This window comes from Lepidochelys olivacea (assembly GCF_965140295.1).
Source record: "Lepidochelys olivacea isolate rLepOli2 genome assembly, chromosome: 8".
Lineage (NCBI taxonomy): Eukaryota > Metazoa > Chordata > Testudines > Cheloniidae > Lepidochelys > Lepidochelys olivacea.
In genome coordinates, this window is record NC_140418.1 from 155544 (window position 1) to 174730 (window position 19187).

General features: G+C 54.9%; 1 long non-coding RNA gene across 1 annotated transcript; it reads left to right on the top strand.

Moving 5' to 3' along the window:
- The first annotated feature begins 22 nt into the window (after positions 1–22).
- On the top strand, positions 23–14454 carry LOC311525326. The gene is made up of 3 exons (XR_014712759.1): positions 23–64; positions 8989–9149; positions 13922–14454. It is a non-coding gene; the product is annotated as an uncharacterized lncRNA (long non-coding RNA).
- Positions 14455–19187: the final 4733 nt, after the last annotated feature.

The following is a 19187-nucleotide window of genomic DNA, read 5'->3' on the forward strand; positions in this document are numbered from 1 at the left end:
GGGTAGGCCTCGCCGCGTCGGAGGGAAACTGGGACCAGAGCAGCCCGAGACCAACGTCTCCTCGGTGCGAACCCTGCGCGGCGCGGCGCGTCCCATCTACCCGCCAACCACGCAGCGCCCCCCCCGCGTCACCCTCCTCCGCGCCCCCACACAGAGCCGCCCCGTGACCCTCCTCCGCGCCCCCCGTGACCCTCCTCCGCGCCCCCACACAGCGCCCCCCGTCACCCTCCTCCGCGGCCCCGTCACCCTCCTCCGCGCACCCCGTCACCCTCCTCCGCGCCCCCACACAGAGCCGCCCCCTGTCACCCTGCTCCGCGCCCCCCGTCACCCTCCTCCGCGCCCCCACACAGAGCCACCCCGTGACCCTGCTCCGCGCCCCCCGTCACCCTCCTCCGCGCCCCCACACAGAGCCGCCCCGTGACCCTCCTCCGCGCCCCACGTCACCCTCCTCCGCGCCCCCACACAGAGCCGCCCCGTGACCCTCCTCCGCGCCCCCCGTGACCCTCCTCCGCGCCCCCACACAGCGCCCCCCGTCACCCTCCTCCGCGCCCCCCGTCACCCTCCTCCGCGCCCCCACACAGAGCCGCCCCGTGACCCTGCTCCGCGCCCCCCCGTGACCCTGCTCCGCGCCCCCCGTCACCCTGCTCCGCGCCCCCCGTCACCCTCCTCCGCGCCCCCACACAGAGCCGCCCCGTCACCCTCCTCCGCGCCCCCCGTCACCCTCCTCCGCGCCCCCACACAGAGCCACCCCGTGACCCTGCTCCGCGCCCCCCGTCACCCTCCTCCGCGCCCCCACACAGAGCCGCCCCGTGACCCTCCTCCGCGCCCCACGTCACCCTCCTCCGCGCCCCCACACAGAGCCGCCCCGTGACCCTCCTCCGCGCCCCACGTCACCCTCCTCCGCGCCCCCACACAGAGCCGCCCCGTGACCCTCCTCCGCGCCCCCCGTGACCCTCCTCCGCGCCCCCACACAGCGCCCCCCGTCACCCTCCTCCGCGCCCCCCGTCACCCTCCTCCGCGCCCCCACACAGAGCCGCCCCGTGACCCTGCTCCGCGCCCCCCCGTGACCCTGCTCCGCGCCCCCCGTCACCCTGCTCCGCGCCCCCCGTCACCCTCCTCCGCGCCCCCACACAGAGCCGCCCCGTCACCCTCCTCCGCGCCCCCCGTCACCCTCCTCCGCGCCCCCACACAGAGCCACCCCGTGACCCTGCTCCGCGCCCCCCGTCACCCTCCTCCGCGCCCCCACACAGAGCCGCCCCGTGACCCTCCTCCGCGCCCCACGTCACCCTCCTCCGCGCCCCCACACAGAGCCGCCCCGTGACCCTCCTCCGCGCCCCACGTCACCCTCCTCCGCGCCCCCACACAGAGCCGCCCCGTGACCCTCCTCCGCGCCCCCCGTGACCCTCCTCCGCGCCCCCACACAGCGCCCCCCGTCACCCTCCTCCGCGCCCCCCGTCACCCTCCTCCGCGCCCCCACACAGAGCCGCCCCGTCACCCTCCTCCGCGCCCCCCGTCACCCTCCTCCGCGCCCCCACACAGAGCCGCCCCCTGTCACCCTGCTCCGCGCCCCCCGTCACCCTCCTCCGCGCCCCCACACAGAGCCACCCCGTGACCCTGCTCCGCGCCCCCCGTCACCCTCCTCCGCGCCCCCACACAGAGCCGCCCCGTGACCCTCCTCCGCGCCCCACGTCACCCTCCTCCGCGCCCCCACACAGCGCCCCCCGTCACCCTCCTCCGCGCCCCCCGTCACCCTCCTCCGCGCCCCCACACAGAGCCGCCCCCTGTCACCCTGCTCCGCGCCCCCCGTCACCCTCCTCCGCGCCCCCACACAGAGCCACCCCGTGACCCTGCTCCGCGCCCCCCGTCACCCTCCTCCGCGCCCCCACACAGAGCCGCCCCGTGACCCTCCTCCGCGCCCCACGTCACCCTCCTCCGCGCCCCCACACAGAGCCGCCCCGTGACCCTCCTCCGCGCCCCCCGTGACCCTCCTCCGCGCCCCCACACAGCGCCCCCCGTCACCCTCCTCCGCGCCCCCCGTCACCCTCCTCCGCGCCCCCACACAGAGCCGCCCCGTCACCCTCCTCCGCGCCCCCCGTCACCCTCCTCCGCGCCCCCACACAGCGCCCCCCGTCACCCTCCTCCGCGCCCCCACACAGAGCCGCCCCGTGACCCTGCTCCGCGCCCCCCGTCACCCTCCTCCGCGCCCCCACACAGAGCCGCCCCGTGACCCTCCTCCGCGCCCCACGTCACCCTCCTCCGCGCCCCCACACAGAGCCGCCCCGTGACCCTCCTCCGCGCCCCCCGTGACCCTCCTCCGCGCCCCCACACAGCGCCCCCCGTCACCCTCCTCCGCGCCCCCCGTCACCCTCCTCCGCGCCCCCACACAGAGCCGCCCCGTGACCCTGCTCCGCGCCCCCCGTCACCCTGCTCCGCGCCCCCCGTCACCCTCCTCCGCGCCCCCACACAGAGCCGCCCCGTCACCCTCCTCCGCGCCCCCCGTCACCCTCCTCCGCGCCCCCACACAGAGCCACCCCGTGACCCTGCTCCGCGCCCCCCGTCACCCTCCTCCGCGCCCCCACACAGAGCCGCCCCGTGACCCTCCTCCGCGCCCCCCGTCACCCTCCTCCGCGCCCCCACATAGAGCCGCCCCGTGACCCTCCTCCGCGCCCCCCGTGACCCTCCTCCGCGCCCCCACACAGCGCCCCCCGTCACCCTCCTCCGCGCCCCCCGTCACCCTCCTCCGCGCCCCCACACAGAGCCACCCCGTGACCCTGCTCCGCGCCCCCCGTGACCCTCCTCCGCGCCCCCACACAGAGCCGCCCCGTGACCCTCCTCCGCGCCCCCCGTCACCCTCCTCCGCGCCCCCACACAGAGCCGCCCCGTGACCCTGCTCCGCGCCCCCCCGTGACCCTGCTCCGCGCCCCCCGTGACCCTCCTCCGCGCCCCCACACAGAGCCGCCCCGTGACCCTCCTCCGCGCCCCCCGTCACCCTCCTCCGCGCCCCCACACAGAGCCGCCCCGTGACCCTCCTCCGCGCCCCCCGTCACCCTCCTCTGCGCCCCCACACAGCGCCCCCTGTCACCCTTCTCCGCGCCCCCCGTCACCCTCCTCCACACCCCCACACAGAGCCACCCCGTGACCCTCCTCCGCGCCCCCACACAGCGCCTCCCGTCACCCTCCTCCACGCCCCCCGTCACCCTCCTCCGCGCCCCCCGTCACCCTCCTCCGCGCCCCCACACAGCGCCCCCCGTGACCCTCCTCCGCGCCCCCACACAGAGCCGCCCCGTGACCCTGCTCCGCGCCCCCCATCACCCTCCTCCGCGCCCCCACACAGAGCCACCCCGTGACCCTGCTCCGCGCCCCCCGTCACGCTCCTCCGCACCCCCACACAGCGCCCCCCGTCACCCTCCTCCGCGCCCCCACACAGAGCCACCCCGTGACCCTCCTCCGCGCCCCCCGTGACCCTCCTCCGCGCCCCCACACAGAGCCGCCCCGTGACCCTGCTCCGCGCCCCCGTCACCCTCCTCTGCGCCCCCACACAGCGCCCCGTCACCCTTCTCCGCGCCCCCCGTCACCCTCCTCCACACCCCCACACAGAGCCACCCCGTGAGCCTCCTCCGCGCCCCCACACAGCGCCTCCCGTCACCCTCCTCCACGCCCCCCGTCACCCTCCTCCGCGCCCCCACACAGCGCCCCCCGTGACCCTCCTCCGCGCCCCCACACAGAGCCGCCCCGTGACCCTGCTCCGCGCCCCCACACAGAGCCACCCCGTGACCCTCCTCCGCGCCCCCCGTGACCCTCCTCCGCGCCCCCACACAGAGCCGCCCCGTGGCCCTGCTCCGCGCCCTCCGTCACCCTCCTCCGCGCCCCCACACAGCGCCCCCCATCACCCTTCTCCGCGCCCCCCGTCACCCTCCTCCACACCCCCACACAGCGCCCCCCGTCACCCTGCTCCGCGCCCCCACACAGAGCCGCCCCGTGACCCTGCTCCGCGCCCCCCGTCACCCTCCTCCACACCCCCACACAGCGCCCCCCATCACCCTCCTCCGCGCCCCCACACAGAGCCACCCCGTGAGCCTCCTCCGCGCCCCCACACAGCGCCTCCCGTCACCCTCCTCCACGCCCCCCGTCACCCTCCTCCGCGCCCCCACACAGCGCCCCCCGTGACCCTCCTCCGCGCCCCCACACAGAGCCGCCCCGTGACCCTGCTCCGCGCCCCCACACAGAGCCACCCCGTGACCCTCCTCCGCGCCCCCGTCACCCTCCTCCGCGCCCCCACACAGCGCCCCGTCACCCTTCTCCGCGCCCCCCGTCACCCTCCTCCGCGCCCCCACACAGAGCCGCCCCGTGACCCTGCTCCGCGCCCCCCGTCACCCTCCTCCACACCCCCACACAGCGCCCCCCGTCACCCTTCTCCGCGCCCCCACACAGAGCCGCCCCGTGACCCTCCTCCGCGCCCCCCGTCACCCTCCTCCACGCCCCCACACAGAGCCGCCCCGTGACCCTGCTCCGCGCCCCCCCGTCACCCTCCTCCACACCCCCACACAGCGCCCCCCGTCACCCTCCTCCGCGCCCACACACAGCGCCCGTCACCCTCCTCCGCGCCCCCACACAGAGCCGCCCCGTGACCCTGCTCCGCGCCCCCCGTCACCCTCCTCCGCACCCCCACACAGAGCCACCCCGTGACCCTCCTCCGCGCCCCCACACAGAGCCGCCCCGTGATCCTGCTCCGCGCCCCCACACAGAGCCGCCCCGTGATCCTGCTCCGCGCCCCCCGTCACCCTCCTCCGCGCCCCCACACAGCGCCCCCCGTCACCCTCCTCCGCGCCCCCACAGAGAGCCGCCCCGTGACCCTGCTCCGCGCCCCCCGTCACCCTCCTCCGCGCTCCCACACAGCGCCCCCCGTCACCCTCCTCCGCGCCCCCACACAGAGCCGCCCCGTGACCCTCCTCCGCGCCCCCACACAGAGCCACCCCGTGACCCTCCTCCGCGCCCCCACACAGAGCCGCCCCGTGATCCTGCTCCGCGCCCCGTCACCCTCCTCCACGCCCCCACACAGAGCCACCCCGTGACCCTGCTCCGCGCCCCCCGTCACCCTCCTCCACACCCCCACACAGCGCCCCCCGTCACCCTTCTCCGCGCCCCCACACAGAGCCGCCCCGTCACCCTCCTCCGCGCCCCCCGTCACCCTCCTCCGCGCCCCCACACAGAGCCGCCCCGTGACCCTGCTCCGCGCCCCCCGTCACCCTCCTCCACACCCCCACACAGCGCCCCCCGTCACCCTCCTCCGCGCCCCCACACAGCGCCCGTCACCCTCCTCCGCGCCCCCACACAGAGCCGCCCCGTGACCCTGCTCCGCGCCCCCCGTCACCCTCCTCCGCACCCCCACACAGAGCCACCCCGTGACCCTCCTCCACGCCCCCACACAGAGCCGCCCCGTGATCCTGCTCCGCGCCCCCACACAGAGCCGCCCCGTGATCCTGCTCCGCGCCCCCCGTCACCCTCCTCCGCGCCCCCACACAGCGCCCCCCGTCACCCTCCTCCGCGCCCCCACACAGAGCCGCCCCGTGACCCTGCTCCGCGCCCCCTGTCACCCTCCTCCGCGCTCCCACACAGCGCCCCCCGTCACCCTCCTCCGCGCCCCCACACAGAGCCGCCCCGTGACCCTGCTCCGCGCCCCCCATCACCCTCCTCCGCGCCCCCACACAGAGCCACCCCGTGACCCTCCTCCGCGCCCCCACACAGAGCCGCCCCGTGACCCTCCTCCGCGCCCCCCGTCACCCTCCTCCGTGCCCCCACACAGAGCCGCCCCGTGACCCTGCTCCGCGCCCCCCGTCACCCTCCTCCGCGCCCCCACACAGAGCCGCCCCGTGACCCTGCTCCGCGCCCCCCGTCACCCTCCTCCGCGCCCCCACACAGAGCCGCCCCGTGACCCTGCTCCGCGCCCCCCGTCACCCTCCTCTGCGCCCCCACACAGAGCCGCCCTGCGTACCCCGCCCCTCGATGCCGCTATGCCGCGCCCTCACACAGCGTCCCCCGTAGTTCCCACACAGCCCCCCGTGACCCTCCTCCGCGCCCCCACACAGCGCCTCCCGTCACCCTCCTCTGCGCCCCCACACAGAACCGCCCCGCGTACCCCGCCTCTCGCTGCCACCACGCCGCGGCCCCATGCAGCGACCCCGTGACCCTCCTCCGCGCCCCCACACAGAGCCGCCCCACGTACCCCACCCTCGGTGCCACCACACCGCGCCCCCACACAGCGACCCTCCCCAGGACCCCTCCGTGTGCTCCTCCCAGCGCTCCTCACTTCCTGCTCCCCCACCACCACACAGCACCCCCCCAGTACTCCTCCGCACCACAAACCCCCCCCAACACTGCTGTACAGCACCCCCATACCCCCACCTCCTCCCCGCTGCCACGTAGCGGCTCCCCCCGGTATCCCCTCCCTGTGCTGCCACACAGCGCACCCCATAATTCCTCTCCGTTCTGCCATAGAGTGCCCCCCCAGTACTCCGCACCACATACCCCCCCACACACACACGGCCATACAGCGCCCCCTTACTCGCCCCTCCATACCACCATACAGCGACACACACACCCCTGGTATCCTCTCCCCGTGCCACCACACAGCTCACCCCCAGTACCCCCATTTGTGCCACCACACAGTGCCCCCCAGTACCATAACCTCTCCGTGTCACCACAGAGCACCCCCCTACTCCCCCTCCCCATGCTACTACATAGCACCCCACACTACTCTACGTCACCACAGAGTGCCCCCGCCAGTACCCTTCTGCATCACCACACAGCGCCTTCTGTACCCTCACTCCCCATGCCGCAAGGCAGCACACCCCTGGTACACCCCTCTGCGCCACCACAGAGCACCTCTCTTTCCCCTCCATGCCACTGTACACTGCCTCTGGTACCATACCCCACTCTGCGCCACCATGCAGCACTCTCCTCGGTACTGTACCCCTCCCCACACCGCCCCGTCCCTCCTTTGGGATACCTATGCCACTCTACCACACAGCACCCCATTCAGCTCCCCCCATACTGCTCTGTGTCACCACACAGCAACCCCCATATCACCCTGTGCTACCACATAGCACCCCTCCCCCTTGGCTATTGTCCACACCATTGCAGAGCCCTTTCCCCTTAGATACGCCTCTGTGCCACCACACAGCGCCTGCTGCCTTGTATTCTCCCCCCACCCCCGCACCACTACACAGCGCTCCTCTAGGATCTGCCCCCCCATACCCTTCCATGCTACCACACAGTGCTCCCAGTATCTCCCCTCTATGCTACCGCACAGCGCCCCTTCGCCCTCTCCGGGATACCATGTCGATGTATACATTTAGCCATATTAAAATGCATATTTCCTTGCACCTAGTTTACCAAGCAACCAAGATCATAGAATCATAGAATATCAGGGTTGGAAGGGACCTCAGGAGGTCATCTAGTCCAACCCCCTGCTCAAAGCAGGAGCGATCCCCAATTAAATCATCCCAGCCAGGGCTTTGTCAAGCCTGACCTTAAAAACTTCTAAGGAAGGAGATTCCACCACCACCCTAGGTAACCCATTCCAGTGCTTCACCACCCCCTAGTGAAAAGTTTTTCCTAATATCCAACCTAAACCTCCCCCACTGCAACTTGAGACCATTACTCCTTGTTCTATCATCTGCTACCACTGAGAACAGTCTAGAGCCATCCTCTTTGGAACCCCCTTTCAGATAGTTGAAAGCAGCTATCAAATCCCCCCTCATTCTTCTCTTCCGTAGACTAAACATCCCCATTTCCCTCAGCCTCTCCTCATAACTCATGTGTTCCAGACCCCTAATCATTTTTGTTGCCCTCCGCTGGACTCTTTCCAATTTTTCCACATCCTTCTTGTAGTGTGGGGCCCAAAATTGGACACAGTACTCCAGATGAGGCCTCACCAATGTCGAATAGAGGGGAATGATCACATCCCTCGATCTGCTGGCAATGCCCCCATATAAACATCCCAAAATGCCATTGGCCCTCTTGGCAACAGGGGCACACTGAAAGAAAAGGAGTACTTATGGCACCTTAGAGACTAACCAATTTATTTGAGCATAAGCTTTCATGAGCTACAGCTCACTTCGTCGGATGCATACTATGGAAAGTGTAGAAGATCTTTTTATATACACACAAAGCATGAAAAAATACCTCTTCCCACCCCACTCTCCTGCTGGTGACTCATATCCAGCTTCTCGTCCACTGTAACCCCTAGGTCCTTTTCTGCAGAACTGCTGCCGAGCCATTCGGTCCCTAGTCTGTAGCGGTGCATTGGATTCTTCCGTCCTAAGTGCAGGACTCTGCACTTGTCCTTGTTGAACCTCATCAGATTTCTTTTGGCCCAATGCTCCAATTTGTCTAGGGCCCTCTGTATCCTATCCCTGCCCTCCAGCGTATCTACCTCTCCTCCCAGTTTAGTGTCATCTGCAAACTTGCTGAGGGTGCAATCCACACCATCCTCCAATCCATTCATAAAGATATTGAACAAAACCGGCCCCAGGACCGACCCTTGGGGCACTCCACTTGATACCGGCTGTTAACTAGACTTGGAGCCATTGATCACTACCCGTTGAGCCCGACAATCTAGCCAGCTTTCTATCCACCTTATAGTCCATTCATCCAGCCCATATTTCTTTAACTTGCTGGCAAGAATACTGTGGGAGACAGTGTCAAAAGCTTTGCTAAAGTCAAGGAACAACACGTCCACTGCTTTCCCTTCATCCACAGAATGAGTTATCTCATCATAGAAGGCAATTAGATTAGTCAGGCATGACTTGCCTTTGGTGAATCCATGCTGACTGTTCCTGATCACTTTCCTCTCCTCTAAGTGCTTCAGAATTGATTCCTTGAGGAATCACTCTGTGTTGGTGGCCTGTCGTCTTTCTTATTTATCATTCCCCCAATTTTTATGGCATCTGCAAACTTCATCAGTGATGATCTTATATTTTCTTCCAGGTCCTTGATAGGGGTCTACTATAGATCACCAGATCAGACAAAGGAGGTAGATGATGCATTTCGAAAACAAACATATCCAAAACGCAAGACCTGGTAATTATGAAGGACTTTAATTACCCAGACATCTGTGGTAGAAGTCATACAGCAAAGTACAATTTCCAGTAAGTTCTTGGAATTTATTGGGGACACTTTTTTGTTTCAGAAAGTGAAGAAAATAGTCAGGGGACAGCCATTTTTTACATGATTCTGACCTACAGGGCAGATCGTTTCTAAATCTGAAGGTGGAAGGCAATTTGGGCAAAAGTGATTGTGAAACGATAGATTTCATGATTCTAAGGCAAGCAAGAGGTGAGAGCAGCAGAATAAGGACAAGGACTTGATAGTAATTAATATAAATCAGAAGTTAGGAATTGTAGAAAACTGATAAGGAAAGGCAAGGGACATGAGAAGAATAATCTGTGTGCAGCAGAGCTAAAGACAATATTAAGAGTTTTTAAAATATATTAGGAATTAAAAGAATCCTGACAATGGTATTGGTCTGTTACTAGATGGAAATGGTAAAATTATCAATGCAGAAAAGGCAGAAGCATTCAATAAAGATTTCTGTTCAGTATTTGGGGTGGGCGGGGAGAGAGAAACCGAGGATATAGTCTCATCATATGGTGGTGGTAACAATCTTTCCATTCACTAGTATCTCTGGAGGTTGTTAAACAGAAGCTACTAAAGTTAGACATGTTTAAATCATTAGGTCCAGATAACTTGCATCCAAGAGTTTAAAAATAAAAAAAAAGCAGGTTGAGGAACTCCCTGGACCACTAGTGTTGAATTTCAATAAGCCTTTTAGCACTGAGGAAGTTCCAGAAGACTGGAGAAAAGCTAATGTGCCACTTTTTAAAATGGTTAACAAAATGACATGGGGAATTATAAGCCTGTCAGTCTGACACCAATTCTGGGCAAGATAATTAAGTGGTTGATATGGAAGAATTAAATAAAGAATTAAAGGAGGGTAATGTAATTAATGCAGATCAGTATGGGTTTGTGGAAAATATATTCTGTCAAACTAAACTTGATTTTTTTTGTTGGGATTACAAATTTGGGTGATAAAGGTAATAGCACTGACTAAAATACTTAGGCATTTGACCTGGTACCGCACAACCTTTAGATTAAAACACTAGAAAGATATAAAATTAACATGGAATGCATTAAATGGATTAAAAATTGGCTGATACATCTCAAAAGGTGGTTGTAAATGGGAATAGTTATCAAGCAGGTGTGTTTCCACTGGGATTTTGCAGAGAATCAGGTCTTGGCCCTATACTATTTAACATCCTTATCCATGTCCGGAAGAAAACATAAAATTACTACAGAAAGTTTGCAGATGACTCAAAGATTAAGGGAGTGGTAAATAATTAAGAGGACAGGTCACTAATCCAGAATGTGAGCTTTCATGAGCTACAGCTCACTTCATCGGATGCATACCGTGGAAACTGCAGCAGATTTTATATACACACAGAGAATATGAAACAATACCTCCTCCCACCCCACTGTCCTGCTGGTAATAGCTTATCCAGCAGGACAGTGGGGTGGGAGGAGGTATTGTTTCATATTCTCTGTGTGTATATAAAGTCTGCTGCAGTTTCCACGGTATGCATCCGATGAAGTGAGCTGTAGCTCACGAAAGCTCATGCTCAAATAAATTGGTTAGTCTCTAAGGTGCCACAAGTACTCCTTTTCTTTTTGCGAATACAGACTAACACGGCTGTTACTCTGAAACCTAATCCAGAATGATTTGGATTGCTTGGGAAGTTGGGTGCAGGCAAACAAATTGTATTTTAATATGACCAAGTGTAAAGTTATATACAGTGGTGTTGTAACCATGTCGGTCCTAGGATTAGAGAGACAAGGTGGGTGAGGTAATATCTTTTATTGGACCAACTTCTGTTGGTAAGAGACGCAATTTCAAGTTTACAAAGGATTCTTTTTCAGGTCAAGTTATGCATCTAGGAACAAAGATGGTACGCCCTACTTCAGAATCATCAAGAAAGGGATGCATAATAAGACAGAAAATATCATATTGCCTCTATATAAATCCATGGTACGGTCACACCTTGAATACTGTGTGCCGATGTGGTTGTCCCATCTCAAAAAAGATATATTGGAATTGGAAAAGGTTCAGAAAAGGGCAACAAAAATTATTAGGGGTATAAAATGGCTTCCGTATAGGAGAGATTAATAAGACTGGGACTTTTCAGCTTGGAAAAGAGGCGACAAAGGGGGGATATGATAGAGGTCTATAAAATCATGAGTAGTATAGAGAAAGTAAATAAGGAAGTGTTATTTACTCCTCATAATACAAGAACAAGGGGCCACCAAATGAAATTAATAGGTAGCAGCTTTAAAACAAACACAAGAAAGTATTTTTTCACGCAACGCACTGTCAACCTCTGGAACTCCTTGCCAGAGGGTGTTGTGAAGGCCAGTAATATAACGGGGTTCAAAAGGGAGCTAGATAGATTCATGGAAGATAGGTCCATCAATGGCTCTTAGCCAGGACGGGCAGGAATGGTGTCTCTAGCCTCTGTTTGCCAGAAGCTGGGATTGGGTGACAGGGAATGGAGCACTTGATGATAACCTGTCTCTTCATTCCCTTTGGGGCACCTGCCATTGGCCACTGTCAGAGGACAGGATACTGGGCTTGATGGACCTTTGGTCTGACCCAGTATGCCCGTTCTTATGTACTAGGCCTCATACTAGTCAACATTTTCATCAATGATAGGAAAGTAAATATAAAATCACTGCTGATAAATTTCAGATGATACGAAGGTTGACAGAATGGTAAATAAGGACAAGGTCAAAGTCATACAGAGTGGCCTATGTTGACTGGTAAGGTAGGCCCATTCAAACAAAATGTGTTTTAATACAGCCAAAGGTGGACTGGATCATGGCCACACTGGGCAGCACTTGGCCCTTCCACAGGCCTGTCACCAACCAGTTGTCCAGGTAGGGAAACAAACTGCTAATTTCCTCAGGAACACTGCCACCACTGCTGTGTACTTTGTGAGTACATGTGAGGCTGCGGACAGCCAAAATAGCAGAATTGTAAACTGCTAGTGGTAGTGGTTAACCCAGGAATTTCCTGTGGCTTTGATGTATTGCCACATAGAAATACGTGTCCTTTAAGTCAAGGGCAGCATTCCAGGATACAGAGAGGGGATAATGGAAACCAGTGTGACCATGACTTTAGGTGTTTGTTGAGCTGCTGCAGGTCTGGTATAGTTGCAGGCCTGAGACCTACTTTCATTTTTGGGATAAGGAAGTGGTGAGAATAAAACCCCTTCCTTCTGTGAAATGAAGAAACCTCCCCGCAATGGCCCCAGCTAGAGGGGAAAGTGAACCTCCTGAAGGAGAACTTCTTTGTGAAAGTGGTCCCTGAAAAGGGATGTGAAAAAGAAGGGGAAAAGAGAAGTTCAAAATAAACTGAAGGGTATATCCCAATTCCACTCTGCTTAGGACCCACTGATCTGTAGTGATGTGGGTCCAAGCACTTCAGAAGCGTGAGAAGCTTTCCAATTGGGGAAGGAGAAGCTGGCAAACTGGAGACTGTTCTCGACAATCACATCAAAATGGCAGCTTGGAGTTCCCAGGCTTTCTGGATGAACTAGCTGCTGCTGAAGAAATAGGTGGCGGGGGGTCTTCTTAAAACTTGACTCCTAGGTACTGATTGCTTCGATACCATCTTTCACTGCCACTTCTTCAGTTCCAGAGAAGGAGACTGGCATCAATAGTCTACCAAAATAGGAGGAGTGCTCCTAACCAAAGCAGATGTACTCTGTACATGCTCTGAACAGGGAGTCTCTGAGGGTGGCCGCAGGACTACTTCCATCAGGTGTCTTAGTCTGATGTTCCTATCCATTTTAGTTGTGGGCTTGCAGTCCTTGCAGATTTGGCACCTATTTCTGGTGTGAGCTTCGACTAGGCACTTCAGACCCCTGGAGTGCATGTCATTAATCAGCACTGGCTTCTTGCAGGCATCGCAGGGCTTGAAGCCTCGGGACCAAGGCATGCCCAGCACTGGGTACCAGTACCCAACAAACAAGAGCCAAAGAGTGAAAAAACCAAAGTACCCCAATTAAAGGAAACCTACTACTAAACTATTGAGTACCAACTATATACAAACAAAGTGAGGGAACCCTTTGATAGCAAGATTGAATACTTCAGCTGTCACAGGCAGTACGAAGGAATTGAAGGAGGTTGAGAGGTGGCTCTTCCCTTTATACCATCATGCCGCAGTGCAAGGCAGCAGAGGGCACGTGTCCAGCCATGATGGGTACTGCTGAGGAAAAAACTCTGACAACAGTGCACAGGGTAGGCATACACCTGAAGTGGAATAGACATGCAATCACTCGAATAATGTAGACCATACCTAAAGAATAGGGGACTGTATCCTGGAGAGATGGGATTCTGAAGAAGATCTAGTGGTCACAGTAGACGAGCAACACAACATGAACTCCCAGTATGATGCTGTAGCAAAAAGTGCTCATAGGATCTTTGGACTGTATAAATGGGAGTTCTGAATAGGAGTAGGGAAGTGATTTTATCTCTGTATCTGGCATTGGTGACACTGATGCTGGAATATTGTGTCCAGTTCACATTTTTAAAAGGATATTGAAAAATTAGGTGAAGATAAGAATGGCAAAAATGATTTGAGAGCTGGAGAAAATGTCTTACAATGAGGGACTTAAAAAGCTCAATCTGTTTAGAGATGTGAATTGATTATGGTCTACAAATACTTTCAGAGGGAGACTATACTGGGTACTAAAAAGCTCTTTAATCTACTAGAGAAAGGCAAAACAAGCAGCAATGCCTGGAAGCTGAAACCAGACAAATTTGTATTAGAAATAAGGCATGATTTTGTTTTGTTTTTTATTTTTAGCAGTGAGTATAATTAACCACTGGAACAAACTACTAAGGAAGCAGTGGATTCTCCATTTGTTGGAGTCTTCAGATCAAAACTGGATGCCTTTCAGGAAGATATGCTTTGGACAAACAAGTTATTGTGGCTCAGCCTTAAGTAACTGGGTGGAATTCTGTGGCCTGTGATATACATGATTTAATGTTCCCTTCTGGCCATGGAACTATACACTCTGAGCTAGAATGCATTGGGTGCACAGAGTGGGGCTAAGCTAGTCTTGACTTTTGTTTAATTTGGCCATTTAAATGGAATGTGTTCTCTAACATGTTTCTTCCACTATGCATGCCAGGCAGAGAGTCCATGGAAGCGAGATGTACAAAGTTTTCTCTGGCAAAAGCTAATGTGTAAATGATGTGATCATGGGTGTGTTGTCTATGAGATATATTTGCATCTGTACATTCCCCTTTAATTTACATGAGACACCATGACTTGGGATTTCTTGCAAGAAGTTGGTTATTTTGATTGCTTTTTGCAGTAAAAGATCCAGCTCCATATAGTTCTGCTTTAATAATAGTGTAATATTATATACATAAAATAGAATAGTTCAAGGGCAATAACTACATTCTCACCACTTTCCAGACTTTGATCTCCTGTATCATATCCCATTCATAATATTATTTCTTGTATTATATGGTCCATGTTTACAATAACAGAATTAAAATCATGCTTTCTACAAAATTTATCATCCTTATTCTGTCCTTTCTTCCCTTACTGCATACTACCCTATGTTCAACAAGTGTTTCTGCTCCCCTAAACTGATTTTCTATTACAACTATATAAACCAAAAAGTATCAAACTAATCCCAACCTATCTATAAACTTCCTTTAATTTGATAATTTTGCCACACCTAGGGACTTGTTGAATTTATGGTGGAGAATGGGAAAAAAAAGTTAAGCCAACTCAGTCGAGGGCAGGCAGGTTAAAGGTGGCATTAAGAACCACCTCAGGATTTGCAACAGACAGTTCAGATGACAATAAGGTATAATCTCTTCAGCCGTATTATCCTCTTGAAAAACCAACTGGATCAGATGAAAAGGAGACAATGTAAGAAGATCCAGTAAAAACTAGTGCTTAAGGCAGTGTTTGTGAATATGAAACTTATTACTGACGATGAAGCCATGTTATTGGAAGCCGATATACAATGGAGAACAGATACTGAGAAAGTAGACAGCATCCAGGAAATACTGAATTGTCCACAAGGCTTGGATTGATGTATCAAAACAAACCTGAAGAACACATCACCGTAGTATCAGAAAATACTTCAGCTTCTAATTTGATTACTAGTACTCTCAAGGTAGCCAGATCTGTGAGAAAGCACACAAAGGATAGTACTTTATGGATAGTAATTCCATGCTCTAATAATAAGAATATAGCAGTAGGGATATATTACTGACCACCTGACCAGGATGGTGATAGTGACTGTGAAATGCTTAGGGAGATTAGAGAGTCTATTAAAATAAAAAAACTCAATAATGAGGGATTTCAACTATCCTCATATTGACTAGGTACATGTCACCTCAAGATGGGATGCAGAGAAAGTTTCTTGATACCTTAAATGATTGCTTCTTGACTTATCTTGAGTAGTTTTGTATCATCTGCAAATTTTACCATCTCACTGTTTACCCCCTTTTCCAGATCATTTATGAGTATGTTGAATAGGACTGGTCCCAGTACAGACCCCTGGGGCACATCATTATTTACCTCTCTCCATTCTGAAAACTTACCATTTAGTCCTACATTTTCTTTCCTATCTTTTAACCAGTTACCAATCCATGAGAGAACCTTCCCTCTTATCCCATGACAGCTTACTCTGCTTAAGAGCCTTTGGTGAGAGACTTTGTAAAAGGCTTTCTGAAAATCTAAGTACACTATATCCACTGGATCACCCTTGTCCACATGCTTGTTGACCCCCTGAAAGAATTCTAGTAGATTGCAGAGGCATGATTTCCCTTTACAAAAACCACATTGACTTTTCCCCAACAGATTATGTTCATCTTTGTGTCTGACAATTCTGTTCTTTACTATAGTTTCAACCAGTTTGTCTGGTACAGAAGTCAGGCTTACCGGCCCCTAACTGCTGGAATCACCTCTGGAGCCCTTTTTAAAAATTGGGGTCACATTAGCTATTCTCCAGTCATTTGGTACAGAGGCTGATTTACATAATAGGTTACAAACTACAGTTAGGGTTTGTCTACACTGGTAAGTTTTGTCAGTGAAACTAATGTCAACACGAAAAAAATCGACAAAAGCAAAGTCACCAAAGTGAGTCTATATTTGCTCCCTCTGTCAACAGATCGTGTTCACATTTGGGGCACCATTGTCGACCGTGTGAGCAATGCACTGTGGGTATGTATCACACAGTGCCTGGTGACACCATCTGTCACTAGGTGTTGTGGGAAGGCGGAAACGGAGCACGGCGCATCCTGGGACATGCAAAATGTCCCATCATGCACTGCTTTTTGTCCCAGCCCTCCAATGGTTTCTGGTTTCCTTTTGTGCTGTTCTGGCTTTCCTTTTGTGCCATTTTTCCAACTGTCAGTCTTTGTACTGCGTGCCAACTTCTGCAGTGAGAGAGGCTGGATCCCACACTTCTCTCCTATGCACTGTTAACTGTCGTGAGGACATAGTGCATGGCAGCAGAGTTACTCGCAAAGTTACTGACAGAGGATGAATTGCAGGCACCCAAGTGTGATATGGACGGCAGCAACGTAGTGCTTTTGGTGTTCACAGAGCAGCTGCATACAGTAGACCTTTGCTTTTGGGCTAGGGAAACAAGCGCTGTTTGGTGGGATCGCATTGTCGTGCAGGTGTGGGATGACGACCAGTGGCTACAGAACTTTAGGATGCGTAAAGCAACCTTCCTGGAGCTATGTGCTGAGCTGGCACCTGACCTGCGGTGCAAGGACACAAAATGTGCTGCCCTTTTGGTAGAGAAGCGTGTTGCAATTGCTGTGTGGAAGCTGGTGAATCCAGACTGCTACCAGTCAGTTGCAAATCAATTTGGAGTGGGGAAGTCCACTGTTGGGGCTGTATTACTCCAAGTGTGCAGGGCAATAAATCCCATCCTGCTGCAGAGGACCGTGACTCTGGGAAATGTGCATGAAATCGTGGATGGCTTTGCAGAGATGGGTTTCCCGAACTGTGGTGGGGCAATTGATGGCACACACATTCCAATTTTAGCACCAGACCACCTTGCCTCAGAATACATCAATAGGAAGCGATACTTCTCTATGATGTTGGAGACACTTGTGGATCACCAGGGACATATCACGGACATCAATGCAGGCACGCATCTTCAGGAACAGTGGCCTGTACAGAAAGCTGCAGGCAGGGACTTTCTTTCCAGACCACAAGATCACAGTGGGGGATGTGGAAATTCCCATAGTAATCTTGGGAGACCTGGCTTACCCCTTCATAGAATCATAGACTTTAAGGTCAGAAGGGACCATTATGATCATATAGTCTGACCTCCTGCACAACGCAGGCCACAGAATCTCACCCACCCACTCCTGTAACAAACACCTAACCTATGTCTGAGCTATTGAAGTCCTCAAATCATGATTTAAAGACTTCAAGGTGCAGAGAATCCTCCAGCAAGTGACCCATGCCCCATGCTGCAGAAGAAGGCGAAAACCCCCAGGGCCTCTGCCAATCTGCCCTGGAGGAAAATTCCTTCCCGACCCCAAATATGGCGATCAGCTAAACCCTGAGCATGTGGGCAAGACTCACCAACCAGACACCCAGGAAAGAATTCTCTGAAGTAACTCAGATCCCACCCCATCTAACATCCCATCACTGCCATTGGGCATATCTACTGCTAATAATTGAAGATCAATTAATTGCCAAAATTAGGCTATCCCATCATATCATCCCTTCCATAAACTTATCAAACTTAGTCTTGAAGCCAGATATGTCTTTTTCCCCCACTGCTTCCCTTGGAAGGCTGTTCCAGAACTTCACTCCTCTGATGGTTAGAAACCTTCATCTAATTTCAACTTATTGATGACCAGTTTATATGCATTTGTTCTTGTGTCCACATTGGTACTGAGCTTAAATAATAATTCTTCTCCCTCCGTGGTATTTATCCCTCTGATATATTTATAGAGAGCAATCATATCTCCTCTCAGCCTTCTTTTGGTTAGGCTAAACAAGCCATGCTCCTTGAGTCTCCTTTCATAAGACAGGTTTTCCATTCCTCGGATCATCCTAGTAGCCCTTCTCTGTACCTGTTCCAATTTGAATTCATCTTTCTTAAACATGGGACACCAGAACTGCACACAATATTCCAGATGAGTTCTCACCAGTGCCTTGTATAACAGTACTAACACCGCCTTATCTCTGCCGGAAACACCTTGCCTGATGCATCCCAAGACTACATTAGCTTTTTTCACGGCCATATCACATTGGCAGCTCATAGTCATCCTGTGATCAACCAATACTCGGAGGTCCTTCTCGTCCTCTGTTACTTCCAAGTGATACATCCCCAGTTTATAACAAAAATTCTTGTTATTAATCCCTAAATGCATGACCTTGCACTTTTCACTATTAAATATCATCCTATTACTCCAGTTTACAAGGTCATCCAGATCTTCCTGTAGGATATCCTGGTCCTTCTCTGTATTGGCAATACCTCCCAGCTTTGTGTCATCTGCAAACTTTATAGCACATTCCTGGTTTTTGTGCCAAGGTCAGTAATAAAAAGATTAAATAAGATTGGTCCCAAAACAGATCCCTGAGGAACTCCACTAGTAACCTCCTTCCAGCCTGACAGTTCACCTTTCAGTGTGACTCACTGTAGTCTCCCCTTTAACCAGTTCCTTATCTACCTTTCAATTTTCATATTGATCCCCATCTTTTCCAATTTAGCTAATTCCCCATGTGGCACCGTATCAAATGTCGTACTGAAATTGAGGTAAATTAGATCCACTGTGTTTCCTTTGTCTAAAAAAATCTGTTACCTTCTCAAAGAAGATCAGATTGGTTTGACATGATCTACCTTTTGTAAAACCATGTTGTATTTTGTTCCAATTACCATTGACCTCAATGTCCTTAACTACTTTCTCCTTCAAAATTTTTTCCAAGACCTTGCATGCTACAGATGTCAAACTAACAGGCCTGTAGTTACTCGGATCACTTTTTTTCCCTTTCTTAAAAATAGGAACTATGTTAGCAATTCTCCAGTCATATGGTACAACCCCTGAGTTTACAGATTCATTAAAATTTTTTG